Source organism: Stegodyphus dumicola, chromosome 8, assembly GCF_044657685.1.
Source record: "Stegodyphus dumicola isolate Sdum_Otavi_A_Nest chromosome 8, ASM4465768v1".
Classification (NCBI taxonomy): domain Eukaryota; kingdom Metazoa; phylum Arthropoda; class Arachnida; order Araneae; family Eresidae; genus Stegodyphus; species Stegodyphus dumicola.
This window is the reverse complement of record NC_140775.1, coordinates 105,159,488-105,170,727: the sequence shown is the minus strand read 5'-3', so window position 1 is coordinate 105,170,727 and position 11,240 is coordinate 105,159,488.

The following is an 11,240-nucleotide window of genomic DNA, read 5'->3' as shown; positions in this document are numbered from 1 at the left end:
TTCAGCCGCTAGTCTATACTATTAAAATCTGTGTGCCTCTGTCTGTTTGTGTGTTTGTAACATCATCTCCTCGGGAACGGCTGGGTGTAGAGCTTAGCGGAAGGTACCGTTGGATTCAGAATTCCCGTGGCTCGCCATATTGACCATCGGCATCTTCGTGCGACTTTAATTAGCCGAGATATTAATTAAAAACTGCTTTTTCCCCTACGTTTCCCTACGTTTTGCACTTTCTTTCACCCGTTTTCCCTGTTTTAGGGATTTGGCCGAGTGCCAAATTCGTTTTTCTCGAATATCTGCGGAACGGCTCCGAGTTGAGATTCGAAACGCATATCCCCGTATTCGAAAAAAATCAACGAATCCATCGATACCGGTCCCATCTTCGTACGACAATAATCGGCGGAGTTATTAATTAAAAACTGCGAAAACGTTATTTCATTTTTCGGAGTGGCAACCGTCTCGGAATTAGCTGAGATAAAATTGCTTTTTCGAAAGCGCCGGGGGGATGACAATTGCTTCCGCTCGAGACTTGTGCTGGCGAAAGGTCACGTGTCAATTTCTTTTTTCTTAAATATCTATGGAACGGCGCTGAGTTGGAATTCGAGGCAGGTGTCTGCGGATTCCAAAAAATTCTACGAATCCAATGATACCATTCTCATCTTCGTAGGACGTTAATCAGCTGAGATATTAATTAAAAACTGTGAAAACGCTAATTTTCGGGCTCATTTTTCCGATTGCAACAATTTCTTGAATCGCCGCAGATACAAATCAAGGTTATATTCTAAAGTTGAATAGAGCACGCGATTGCATGTTACCTAACTGTATTTTAAAAATATTTCGTTAATGTAGGCATTTTAAATAAACAGCTGCTTTTCACAATTTTTTTTTTAATTTCAGGTTAGGATGATTGTCACGTTAATTCTTTTATTGATATTGAATAAAAGTTATTATATTACATTAAATTTAAATGATGACGTTCTTGAAGTTGTACAACTTTAATCAGCTGGGATATTAATTAAAAAATCTGAAAAAGCTATTTTTTAAAAATATGTTGTTATTTTTTTAATAATAAATTTGATTTTTTGGAATAATATATTTTTTTATGTTATTAGATACGTGCACTTAATTTAGATATTATCTTTTAATGCAAATGATATTTTAAATAAGTTCGCACCAATAAAAATTAAATTCACACTTTTTTTTTTTTTTTTTTTTTTTTTAGATTAAAGATTTTTCTTTGCTCCTTTGAGATGGTATACGGTAACTTTCGAATCCCGGTGAGCAGGCAGGCTACACTCATGTTTTTTGTGATTTTACGCATATCTGTTGTGTATGCAGTGTCTTCTGGATGCATAAATGAATAAAGCTGAACTCTGGTAGTTCGGTCCTAATTTCGAATCCCGGCGAACGGGCTGGGTCCATGGGTGTTTCCGTGATTTTACGCATGTGCCTCGTGTACGCAGCATCTTCTGGATGCATAAGTGAATAAAGCGGCCGAAATTCGCTCAAAACCTCTGATTACTGGTAGTTCGGTCCAACTTTCGAATCCAAGCGACCGTGTTGGCTCAATGTGTGTTTTCGGGATTTTTCGCATGTGTAACGTGTATGCGGTATCTTCTGCATGCATACTTGAATAAAGCGGGAGCAGCCCGCGCAAAACTACAGAACACTGGTAGTTCGGTCCAACTTTCGAATTCCGGGGTACTGTACATAAAATTTGGTCGCATACGTGAATACAGCGCGCGGATACCGGGTAAAACCGCTGAACACTGGTAGTTCGGTCAAACATTCGAATCTCTGCGAGCGGGCTGGCTGCATGGGTGTTTTCCTGATTTTCCGCATGTGTATAGTGTATAAAGTGATTTCTGGATGCATATGTGATAAAAGTGGGCGCAGCCTGCTCAAAACCTCTTAACGCTGGTAGTTCGATCCAACTTTCGGTGTCGGCGAACGAGCTGGCTCCCCGGGTGTTTTCTTGCTTTAACTCATGTGTATCGTTTATGCAGTATCCTCTCCATGCTTATGTGTATAAAGCGGGCGCAGCCCGCTCCACAAAATCGCTGAACACTGTTATTTCGGTCCTACTTTCGAATTCCGGGATACTGTATATAAAATTTGGATGCATACGTGAATACAGCGCGCGGATACCGGGTAAAACCGCTGAACACTGGTAGTTCGCTCAAACTTTCGAATCTCGGCGAGCGGGCTGGCTGCATGGGTGTTTTCGTGATTGTTCGCATGTGTATCGTTTATAAAGTATCTCATGGATGCATACGTGAAGAAAGCGGGCACAGAATACTGGTAATGCGTTTCTGGTAATGCGGTAATTTCGAATCCCGACGAACTGGCTGGCTCCATGGGTGTTTTCGTGATTTTACGCATGTGTATAGTGTATGGAGTATCTTCTGGGTGTATATGTAAATAAAGCGGGCAGAGCCCGCGCAAAGCCACATAACACTGGTAATTCGGTCCAACTTTCGAATACCGGCGAACAGGCAGGCTCCATGTTTGTTTTCGTGATTTTACGCATCTGTATCGTTTATGCACCATCTTCAGCATGCATACGTGAATAAAGCGGGCACAGCACGCGCAAAATCGCTGAAAAATTGTATTTCGGTCCAACTTTCGAATCGGCAGCGGGCTGGCTGGAGGGGTGTTTTCGTGATTTTACGCATGTGTACGGTGTACGCAGTATCTTTTGCATGCACACGTGAACACTGTTTTGGGCGGGCTCCCGCCCAAAAGCGCTGAACACTGGTATTTCGGTCCAAATTTCGAATACCCGCGAAAGGGCTGGAAGCATGGGTGTTTTCGTGATTTTCCGCATATGTATAGTGTATGCGGTAACTTCTGGATGCATAGGTGAAAAAAGCGGGGGAAGCCCGCGGAATGCCGCTAAAAAATGGTAGTTCGGTTCAACTTTTCAATACCGGCCAAATTTAACATAGGATATCTTTTAAAAACGAACAATGATAAGCGTGCTTCAGCCCGCTCAGCTGGCGGGCTTGCCCGCTAGTCTATACTATTAAAATCTGTGTGCCTCTGTCTGTTTGTGTGTTTGTAACATCATCTCCTCGGGAACGGCTGGGTGTAGAGCTTAGCGGAAGGTACCGTTGGATTCAGAATTCCCGTGGCTCGCCATATTGACCATCGGCATCTTCGTGCGACTTTAATTAGCCGAGATATTAATTAAAAACTGCTTTTTCCCCTACGTTTCCCTACGTTTTGCACTTTCTTTCACCTGTTTTCCCTGTTTTAGGGATTTGGCCGAGTGCCAAATTCGTTTTTCTCGAATATCTGCGGAACGGCTCCGAGTTGAGATTCGAAACGCATATCCCCGTATTCGAAAAAAATCAACGAATCCATCGATACCGGTCCCATCTTCGTACGACAATAATCGGCGGAGTTATTAATTAAAAACTGCGAAAACGTTATTTCATTTTTCGGAGTGGCAACCGTCTCGGAATTAGCTGAGATAAAATTGCTTTTTCGAAAGCGCCGGGGGAATGACAATTGCTTCCGCTCGAGACTTGTGCTGGCGAAAGGTCACGTGTCAATTTCTTTTTTCTTAAATATCTATGGAACGGCGCTGAGTTGGAATTCGAGGCAGGTGTCTGCGGATTCCAAAAAATTCTACGAATCCAATGATACCATTCTCATCTTCGTAGGACGTTAATCAGCTGAGATATTAATTAAAAACTGTGAAAACGCTAATTTTCGGGCTCATTTTTCCGATTGCAACAGTTTCTTGAATCGCCGCAGATACAAATCAAGGTTATATTCTAAAGTTGAATAAAGCACGCGATTGCATGTTACCTAACTGTATTTTAAAAATATTTCGTTAATGTAGGCATTTTAAATAAACAGCTGCTTTTCACAATTTTTTTTAATTTCAGGTTAGGATGATTGTCACGTTAATTCTTTTATTGATATTGAATAAAAGTTAATTTATTACATTAAATTTAAATGATGACGTTCTTGAAGTTGTACAACTTTAATCAGCTGGGATATTAATTAAAAAATCTGAAAAAGCTATTTTTTAAAAATATGTTGTTATTTTTTTAATAAAAAATTTGATTTTTTGGAATAATATATTTTTTTATGTTATTAGATACGTGCACTTAATTTAGATATTATCTTTTAATGCAAATGATATTTTAAATAAGTTCGCACCAATAAAAATTAAATTCACACTTTTTTTTTTTTTTTTTTTAGATTAAAGATTTTTCTTTGCTCCTTCGAGATGGTATACGGTAACTTTCGAATCCCGGTGAGCAGGCAGGCTACACTCATGTTTTTTGTGATTTTACGCATATCTGTTGTGTATGCAGTGTCTTCTGGATGCATAAATGAATAAAGCTGAACTCTGGTAGTTCGGTCCTAATTTCGAATCCCGGCGAACGGGCTGGGTCCATGGGTGTTTGCGTGATTTTACGCATGTGCCTCGTGTACGCAGCATCTTCTGGATGCATAAGTGAATAAAGCGGCCGAAATTCGCTCAAAACCTCCGATTACTGGTAGTTCGGTCCAACTTTCGAATCCAAGCGACCGTGTTGGCTCAATGTGTGTTTTCGGGATTTTTCGCATGTGTAACGTGTATGCGGTATCTTCTGCATGCATACTTGAATAAAGCGGGAGCAGCCCGCGCAAAACTACAGAACACTGGTAGTTCGGTCCAACTTTCGAATTCCGGGGTACTGTACATAAAATTTGGTCGCATACGTGAATACAGCGCGCGGATACCGGGTAAAACCGCTGAACACTGGTAGTTCGGTCAAACATTCGAATCTCTGCGAGCGGGCTGGCTGCATGGGTGTTTTCCTGATTTTCCGCATGTGTATAGTGTATAAAGTGATTTCTGGATGCATATGTGATAAAAGTGGGCGCAGCCTGCTCAAAACCTCTTAACGCTGGTAGTTCGATCCAACTTTCGGTGTCGGCGAACGAGCTGGCTCCCCGGGTGTTTTCTTGCTTTAACTCATGTGTATCGTTTATGCAGTATCCTCTCCATGCTTATGTGTATAAAGCGGGCGCAGCCCGCTCCACAAAATCGCTGAACACTGGTATTTCGGTCCTACTTTCGAATTCCGGGGTACTGTATATAAAATTTGGATGCATACGTGAATACAGCGCGCGGATACCGGGTAAAACCGCTGAACATTGGTAGTTCGCTCAAACTTTCGAATCTCGGCGAGCGGGCTGGCTGCATGGGTGTTTTCGTGATTGTTCGCATGTGTATCGTTTATAAAGTATCTCATGGATGCATACGTGAATAAAGCGGGCACAGAATACTGGTAATGCGGTTCTGGTAATGCGGTAATTTCGAATCCCGACGAACTGGCTGGCTCCATGGGTGTTTTCGTGATTTTACGCATGTGTATAGTGTATGGAGTATCTTCTGGGTGTATATGTGAATAAAGCGGGCAGAGCCCGCGCAAAGCCACATAACACTGGTAATTCGGTCCAACTTTTGAATACCGGCGAACAGGCAGGCTCCATGTTTGTTTTCGTGATTTTACGCATGTGTATCGTTTATGCACCATCTTCAGCATGCATACGTGAATAAAGCGGGCACAGCACGCGCAAAATCGCTGAAAATTGTATTTCGGTCCAACTTTCGAATCGGCAGCGGGCTGGCTGGAGGGGTGTTTTCGTGATTTTACGCATGTGTACGGTGTACGCAGTATCTTTTGCATGCACACGTGAACACTGTTTTGGGCGGCCCAAAAGCGCTGAACACTGGTATTTCGGTCCAAATTTCGAATACCCGCGAAAGGGCTGGAAGCATGGGTGTTTTCGTGATTTTCCGCATATGTATAGTGTATGCGGTAACTTCTGGATGCATAGGTGAAAAAAGCGGGGGAAGCCCGCGGAATGCCGCTAAAAAATGGTAGTTCGGTTCAACTTTTCAATACCGGCCAAATTTAACATAGGATATCTTTTAAAAACGAACAATGATAAGCGGGCTTCAGCCCGCTCAGCTGGCGGGCTTGCCCGCTAGTCTATACTATTAAAATCTGTGTGCCTCTGTCTGTTTGTGTGTTTGTAACATCATCTTCTCAAGAACGGCTGGGTGCAGAGCTTAGCGGAAGGTACCGTTGGATGCGGAATGCCCGTGGCTCGCCATATTGACCATCGGCATCTTCGTGCGACTTTAATTAGCCGAGATATTAATTAAAAACTGATTTTCTCCCTACATTTCCCTACGTTTTGCACTTTCTTTCACGGGTTTCCCCTATTTTAGGGATTTGGCCGAGTGCCAAATTCGTTTTTCTCGAATATCTGCGGAACGGCTCCGAGTTGCGATTCGAAACGCATATCCCCGTATTCGAAAAAAATCAACGAATCCGTCGCAACCGGTCCGATCTCCGTACGACAATAATCGGCGGAGTTATTAATTAAAAACTGCGAAAACAATAATTTCGGCATTCAGTCTTCCGAGTGGCAACAGTCTCGGCAGTCGTTGGAGATAAAAATGCATTGGGAACGCCAAGGCCGTTCGCCACTAAAAAACTAAGAATAAAAAATTAAAATAACTTAAAGGAATAAACTGAAAAGCTAAAATAAAACTAAAAATAGAAACATTCTCTTCATTTAGTTGTCGTTAGTTGAATGTAGATTGGTTTATGCCCTTGATAAGTCGAGTAAATGACGTCATAGATAAAATAAAAAGTTTTGTTTCCCGGTCTGGCAACAGATCAAATAGAATCAAAAGTTTAGTTTCCTGGTTTGGCAACAAAAAATTTATTTACGAATTTTGGATTTGGAAGGAGACCGTCGCAATTTTTTCCAGCATTTCAAATTTCGTAAATATTCTTATTATTACTCATTGCACTTAATCTTTATTTCTTTTTACAGGTTATTTGATTGTTTTTTGCATTTGTATTTGTAGTTTTAGTAATTTAAAGTAGTATTTTAGACTTTTATATGCTCCTGTTAGTTAAGGACTTGAGAATTCTTTGGAACATTTAACTTTTGTGATATATTTGATATTTTCTTCGTATTTTTTTAAAGATCTATTCATTCCTATTATATATTTGTGTTTTTGTTGCTTGAAAAATTTCATTTGCGTTTTTTGTTTTTGACATTTTACTGTGTGTGGTAACAACTATCGTTTTAAGGCGATCGAATGTTCTTTTTGTAGATGTATTAGTTAATTTTTGCTTTTAAATTTCAGAATTGATTTCATAACTTTTTAATTTATCTTTGCATTTATACTTTTATTTATTTTGCGTTTATAATTTTCATTTTCTTTTTTATGTGAGTTGTGCGATAAAAACTATCGTTTGAAGGCGATCGAATGTTCTTTTTTTAGATGTATTAGTTCATTTTTGCTTTTAAAATTCAGAATTGATTTCATAACTTTTTAATTTATATTTGCATTTTTACTTTTATTTATTTTGTGTTTGTAATTTTCATTTTCTTTTTATGTGCATTGTTTTCAGATTAGCTGAAATATTAGAAATATTTTCAAAATTGTTAAGTGTGCTTAGAATTTTCATAGTATTTTACCTATATTATTTGTTATTTACCAGCAATTTTGTAATCGGCAAGTTTTGGTCTTACATTTTTGATTTTTTAAAATTAATTAGCTCTTGAGCGTATAATTTTTCATTTAGTGTGGGATTATTATAAAATTTGTGTTGTGTACATTTAGATTGCATTAATTTATTTTCAGGAGTATTGTTTTAACTAGCAAGTTTATTCTTTCATCTTTTACCTTCGGTTATTACTTTTTTAGTTCAGTTATTGCTTTAGTAGAGTAGTATTTTTTTTTTTTAACGTACTGAAATGCCGAAACGGAAAAGAGGCATTACGGGAGAAGCATTGAGACGGCGAAGAGCTGAAGCACAAAGGTTACGGCGAGCTGCAGAAAATGAAGAAGAAACTGCTACAAGACTGAGCACGCAAGCAGAGCGTCAAGCAAACCTACGTGCTCAAGAAACGAAAGAAGAAAATGTTACGAGACTCAGCAGGAAAGCGCAACGACAAGACAACTTGCGTGCTGAAGAAAGTGAAGGAGAAACCAGTAGGAGATTAAGCATGCAATCAGAACGTCAAGCAAACCTACGCGCTCAAGAAACCGAAGAAGAAACGAGTAGGACACTAAGCAGGGAAGCGGAAAGACAAGAAAACTTACATGCTCGGGGAAGCGAAGAAGAAACCAACAGGAGGCGCAGACTGGACTCTCATCGTCATCGTCAAGTTCGCGCGGAAGAATCGGAAGAGGATGCTGCTACTCGAAGAACACGAGATGCTGCACGTCACAGACAAGTCCTATCCGAAGAAACCATGTCAGTACGAGAAGACAGACTACGTACAAATGCAGCACAACGTTCGCGTAGCACTCTGCACAGTGCAGGAAGATGTGGACTCGAAGTTTCCGTTGAGCAGCACAGCGCCGGTTCAATGGAAGCTTCCTGCAATCTCTGCAACGGATTGTTCTTTACGGGAGAAAGGAATGCAAGAGGAAGATACATGCACTGCTGTAACAACGGGAAAATTGTCGAAGCTGAAAGAAGATATCCAGAAGATTGGCGCAATTTAATGAATGGGAACCACCCATTTTCTGAAGAGTTTTTTGCCAACATACGCACTTACAACTGCCTGCTCAGTTTTGCTTCATTGGGTGCCAATATAGAAATGCCTTCGGGTTCGGGTCCCTACTGCTTCAGGATTCACGGTGCCATATATCATCGAACGAGCCACCTTCATCCGCCTCATCCCGGTCAAGAACAGTATGCTCAGCTGTACATTTTAGATTCGGATCAAGCCCTCAGGCAGAGAATGAACATATTTGGAAATGTTGCCCTGAACGCCGAACTGCTGAGAAAGTTGGACACAGTTTTAAGGAACCTTAATCCATATGCGGAAGCCTATAAGATGCTGAAGGAATTCGAAGAAGAAACTGTACGAGAGCAAGGTGCCGAAACTGCTGCGGATATCCGCATGTACATCAAGGGTGAAAGTGTTGCTGCGGGTGAGCACAGGGGACGTTACAATGCTCCGAAAGAAAATGAAGTTGCAGTCGTCTTCAAGAGTACGGACGGCGCTCCTCCATCGAACCGAGACATCGTGATCCATCCGAGAGGTGGCGGTCTCATCAACATCAGTACCTTAAATCCCAACTTGGAACCCATGACGTACGTACTTTTCTTTCCTCACGGCGAGCAAGGATTCAGAGTCGGACAGCAATACACAGAGTTACAGTCACAGGGTGTCCGTACGACGAGATTGCTACAACCCGATTTTGTATGGCCGGAAATTGTTTCAGCAGTATCTCGTGGATGCATACGTAAAAGTTGAAGGCAACAGGATTGCATACCTCCGGAGCCATCAGACGAATCTGAGAGTGGAAACTTACATGGGTCTTGCCGATCACATTTACAGAGTTGGTCAAGAGACGGGCGTCCGCCCTGGAATACCGGTTATACTTCCGTCAACGTTTATAGGAAGCCCTCGCTGCATGCAGCAAAACTATCAGGACTCGATGGCCATTGTGCGCGACTTTGGTAAACCGGATCTGTTTTTGACTTTCACGTGCAACCCTAAATGGCCGGAAATAACAGAAAGCTTATTCCCAGGACAGAAGGCTCACGATCGCCCGGACATCGTTTCGAGGGTATTTGACCTGAAGAAAACGGCTTTGATGCAAGATTTGACAAAGAATCACATCTTAGGTGCGACCATTGCAGATATACACGTCATCGAATTTCAGAAGAGAGGATTGCCTCATATGCACCTTTTGTTGTTTTTAGCGGAAGAAGACAAAATAAGAGATGCAGAGTGCATCGACTCGCTGGTGTGTGCTGAACTTCCAGATGCTACTCGACATCCGGAGCTACACAACATTGTGAAGTCATCGATGATTCACGGACCCTGCGGTGAACTGAATAGAAACTCTCCCTGCATGAGTGATGGTGTATGTTCGAAAGGATTTCCGAAACCGTTTCAGGCAGAAACTAAAGAGAACGTGAATGGCTACCCACTCTACAGAAGAAGGGACGACGGAAACTTTATCGTGATCAAGGGTCATGCCATCGATAACAGATGGGTCGTTCCTTACAATCCGTATTTATCGAAAACGTACAACGCCCACATAAACGTTGAAGTATGCAGCTCCATAAAATCGGTGAAGTATTTGTTCAAATACGTGTACAAGGGTCATGATGCAGCTAAAGTTGTTCTGGAAGAATCTGGAGATAGAACTTTAATGTGGGACGAGATCAAATGCTTCTTAAATGCAAGATACGTGTCTGCCCCTGAAGCAGCGTGGAGGCTGTTTGAAAAAAGAATGCATTCTAAGTCGCACTCCATCATACGACTACCGGTTCATTTGGAAAACCTGCAGCCCGTCTATTTTGTCGAATCCGAAGAAAGGAATGCTTTCCAGAGAGCTGCCGAGAAAAATACCATGCTCACCGGATGGTTTGAACTGAACAGGACAGTTCCCGAAGCGAATGGTTACCTGTATGCCGAAATTCCTAAACATTTCACCTGGAGGAATCATGCCTGGCAGACACGAGTTAGACTTGGAGATTACATCATTTCAAGAATGTATTCTGTTAGCCCGAAAGATGTTGAGCGTTTCCATCTGAAGTTGCTGCTGTGTCACGTTAAAGGAGCGAAGAGTTTTGCCGACTTAAGAACTTACGAAAGTGTGGAGTATTCAACGTTCAAGGAAGCCTGCCGTGCAAGGCATCTGCTGCAAGACGACGAAGAATGGAAAAATACTCTGGCAGAAGCATCAGCTTTTCAAATGCCACCGCAGCTAAGACAGCTTTTTTGCTTCATCTGTGTTTTCTGCAACCCTGCGGAACCCGTCGCTTTGTGGAATGAATTCAAAGAGTCCCTTTCTGAAGATTTTGCGAGATCTTTCTCCTTAGAAGACAGTTTCAGCCTTGCACTGAGAAGTATAGAAGACCAGTTAGAAGTGCACAATGTTTCGCTATGTTCTCTTGGTCTCCCGCAACCAACATTGACTGATGCTGTTTCTCTCGAAGTCCCGCAGTTCGATGTCCAGTATGAAAACGAACAAGCCGAAGTGTTCAACGGGATGTTGAATCCTGAACAGAAATTAGTTTACGACTTGGTTTTGGAAGCTGTACGAGATGAGAATCCTAACACACCGAAGACATTTTGTGTTAATGCGTTTGCCGGAGCTGGAAAAACTTTCCTTTTTAGGACGATCCTTCATGCTGTTCGAGGAATGGGCCACGTTGCCATTCCCGTTGCGTGGACAG